Here is a 4,464-nt window from a genome sequence, read left to right on the forward strand (position 1 = left end):
CTAATATCCGTTTGTGCTATAAATTGGTAGGATTCCTCTAAGGCCAATTATCCCTATTTAGGCATAATATTCAACTTAATACAGATCCCTATTCAGTTACTCTGAAATTAAGAATCATAAATTCATCAATCGTTTATGACTAATTCATCGTATTCAATTATGAATTAGGTGGACAACAAATTAATCCTGGAGTGTCTATTCGTTTTAATACGCTATGCAATGTTGTTCCAATAAAACAATTACGAATAAGAAGTAAGCAATAAACCCTATCTTCTCTATTCGAAACATCATCAAGGCAATTGAATCAATCCAACATTCATAAAGCATTAAACCTAAACTCTTGCACAAATTCATAAACATAAATCTGGTATTAAGAATAAAAATTGTTAAAAACATAATTAGGGTTCCATCCTCCCCTAACAAAAGAGATTTACTCCATCCTAAGAACAAAGAGATAAACAAAGAAAAAAGAAAACATATTCAAACTTGAAAATAAACAAAAATCAAACTCTTAAATTTGATCTTCAGTCTTAAAGCCCCAAGAATGCGTTTTCTCCTCTCTAAAATATGCAAAGTTCGTTCCTCTTCAGTTAATCTCAATCATACTTAAATACCCTAAAGAGTCCTAAGGGAAAAAAGAAAGAAAAACAGACAAAAACACCCTAATAGTTTCCACCACGACCTTAGCCGTGGCCAAATTTAAGTCACCACGACCTTGGCCATGGCCAAATTTAAGTCACCACGGCCTAGGCAATGGTGCTCTCTGTCCTCTTAGTTGTATCTTAATTCCACCACCATGGCCATGTTGAACCACCAAGGCATGGCCGTGGCCTTTAAGAATATTAGGTAATCTCAACTTCTTCAAGCTTTAAGTCCCAATTTCATTCCAATGCTCCAATCTACTAAATTAAAGCCTGAAAAACACAAAAGCTATCCAAATCAATCGCTAACCATTCATATCTCAAACTTAAGAAAAACTAACATCAAAACAAAGAAAACAAGTGAGAAATTAACTAAACTAATATCAAAATAACCCTAAAAACACTCAAATTATGCAACTTATCAACTCCCCCAAATTTAATCCTTTGCTCGTCCCCAAGTAAAGAAAATATTAGAAAAACAAACTCAACAATTATCAAGGATTCGCAGCATTTCCAAAAGCAAGGAAAGAAGGCAAACATGCTTTAAATAAGACTGATGCATCCAAACATACAACCTAGCTAATTGTGCAACTCTAATCTTTCCCCAACACAATCATGCCTCACCAAGACTTTATACTTAACCCCTTGCTTATTTTATGTTTTTTTTTTTTTTCAAAGGCTTCCTTAGATTGTCACATCACCTTTTTACGCGAATGCATATCATTTGTGATGGTTTGTAACGCCCATATCGAGGTACATAGCTTTACTTATGCCCTAATACCCTTAATTGAATTTGTTAAAGTTATCTTGAACAAGTGTTAAGAAAATTCCCTAAAATTTTATTAGGGGTAAAATGATCTTTTCACTCATAATTAGTTGAAAAAGTGGGGAGTGAAAAGAGAGAATTTCATGGAGAATGCAATAAAAATGAGGGCATTATGGTAATTGACTAAGGGACATAGATGAAATTTCATAGAAAGTGCAAGGGTAAAATGGGAAACTAATAAGTGATATTTTGTTATATTAAGAGTTGAAGAATGAAACCCTAGCCATTTCTTCTCCTCCATTCACGCCACCTTCCAAGCTTTCTCAAATTTCTTCAATCATTTTTCAAGGGAAATTCATAGATCTTGGTTCATTTTTTAGTGGAATTTCAATCCCAAGCATCCTTAGGTAAGATCCTTGCACTAAGATATGAGATTTAATTTTTAAAGTGTTGAATTCTTATGATTTGTGTTCATAAGATTTAAGAGAAAGAGAGTTGGATCAAGGAAGACTACTAAAGTGTTGGATTGCTCACATCTAAGGTAAGTAAATCCAACCCTAGTCATGATTGAAGTAATATTGTATAGAGAATTTCTTTTATGCATGTATGTGCTTATTAATGAAGAATTGTTGATCGAATGGATGTTGAATGATGGTTAAAATTTATCCATGGGAAGTAGTGTTTGTGTACTTGATGTTTGATGAGAGTTTGGATGAATTATGGAAGAATTGGAGTAGAATTTATGGAGTGTGAATCCTGGACAGGTTTGGCGTTAATCTTGGCATGTTTTATTCCAAATTTTGGTGGCTTATAAGAGAGGTAGAAGTGTAGCCAAATTAGAGTTGATGTGTACATTTAAATTATTTGATGAAATGTCAAAGAGAAGTACATGTATGAGTATGATTATTTGTTATATTGAGATGAGTTTGTAGATGGTAGAGAATGACATGTTTACATTCCATATTGCATTATTGCATCCAAACATGTGAATTTAGAAAGAATAATAAGCATGAGCCCATCTACATGCATACATACTCATAAGAGCATTAAAGAGCAATAATGAACATTAAAGTTAAAGAACAAATAGAAAGAAATGAGAAATATTAAAGAAGTTCAAATCTGAATTTTATTTAAAGAAGTGTAAAAAGAGAAAAAGAAGAGAAGGTTGTTGTGATGGGGAACCCGTGAGTGACATAGCCCCACATGCACGCCGCCTATAGTGAGCGGCCTCAGAATCAGAAAGAAGAATTGTACAGTCTTTTAGAAGTGCATGTGGATGAAGACTGTACCCAAAATTAGAGAATACACTCACATGGCCAGGGTTTCAAATCCATGCCTCAACCGAGTCCAATCGGCAAGAAAGATAGAAAAGAAAAGAAAAGAAACGAAAGAATAGAAAAGAAAATAAAGAATAGAAAAGAAAGAAAAGAATGAAAAGAAAGGAAGGAAGCATAGCAAGAAATATAGAAAAAAGAAACAGAAAACAAAATAAGAAAATAGAAAAAAAAAAAACAGAAAAGAAAATGCACATCCTATGCATTTGTGCATTTGCATCATACCTATGCATGATACCATGCCTACTATCATGAGTAGTGAGAAATTAGAAATTGAGAAAGAATAGAGAAAAAACAGAGAAAGAACAGAGAAGAATAGAGAAGTGTGATGTAAGGAAAGAAATTCAGAATATAAGCAATGGAGAGAGAAGAGTAGTATAGCGGGTTTACTTACTAAGCAATTAGTGCTCACCCCGTTGTTTTCAATGTCTTTGCAAGTAGTAGGTGAGATGCGGTTGCTTGGAACGTCAAGAAGCGGAAGGGTTTGGCAACACTATCGAGTTGTTGTTTTGTGACTGTATTATATTATGTAAAGATTTATATATAAAGAAAAATTAGATATGGGCCCATTATTTTATACTCATCTACATGTATATTTTCTTATATATATCTAGTGAGTTTTACTATTATTTTATGAGTGTACTAGCTAGAGAGAGAAAGTATTACATGGTTGGCCCTGGTTACTCAACAATGTCACAACACCTAAAGTGCATTGCATACTCATACTTCAAGCCGCGGTTTGACGCAAAAATAAACACGGGGCTTATGAATACTCCTAGTTACTAAGCAGCTCGAAACAGAAGAGTAGTTCATTAAAAAACAAAAAAATTAATTTGTTTGGGAAACTGCATATCAATTTTTTTTTTTTTTTTTTTAAATGGAGTGAAGGCAAGTCTCAGCTACTACACAACAAATTCAAGTAATATGCCAGAATTCTTACAACCATCTAAAATCGCATACCCTTCAGCATTCCTAAAGATATGAGCATATCCAAATCCTTTCAATGACTTGATACTACCACTACTCCAAATGATTACAAAGTTCTTCACAAAAAGCAATTTTTTGGGATATCACAAAGTTTCGCTTGGGATTGTATCAAAAGCATAAGCATAATAACCACCATGCAACAAATACAAAATAAAAACCAAAAACACACAAATAAAATAAACTTTTCCTAAAAACAAACACGCCAAACCAAAGAAACGGACCATTAACAATGCAACACAAACCAAACTGCCCACTCCCTCAAACTTAAAGAATGCAATGTCCTTAATGCATGAAAAAAAAAATATGGAAAATAAAAGACAGGAATTCCCTGAAAAGGACTTCCTTGAAAAAGAGAGAGTTTTTTTATTTTTTTGCTGCACATGGCCACGATTGTGTAACATAACACGGGGTATCTTGTGTTGAATTATGCTCAAAGCTTTCTTCTTCTTTTATGACTTAAGTTTTTCAAAAACTTGTTCCTTGTTCCAACAATAACAAAACAAAATTAAAATGCATCAAAGAATAGAAAAAAATGAACAAAAATTTAGCAAGCAAAAATAAAATAATTGTACAAGAGAAAAAAAAATTATAGTTCTAATTTAAAGTCGTTAGCTTGACTTTCTCCACTTTCTTCATTCAAGAAACTGGATTAGATGCGGTGTTTGGATCAAATCGTCCTCCAACATAGTGCTTCAAACGGTCTCCATTCTTCACTACAGTAATTCCCCCTTTCTTA

The sequence above is a fragment of the Pistacia vera genome, unplaced genomic scaffold, assembly GCF_008641045.1.
Source record: "Pistacia vera cultivar Batoury unplaced genomic scaffold, PisVer_v2 Contig852, whole genome shotgun sequence".
NCBI lineage: Eukaryota > Viridiplantae > Streptophyta > Magnoliopsida > Sapindales > Anacardiaceae > Pistacia > Pistacia vera.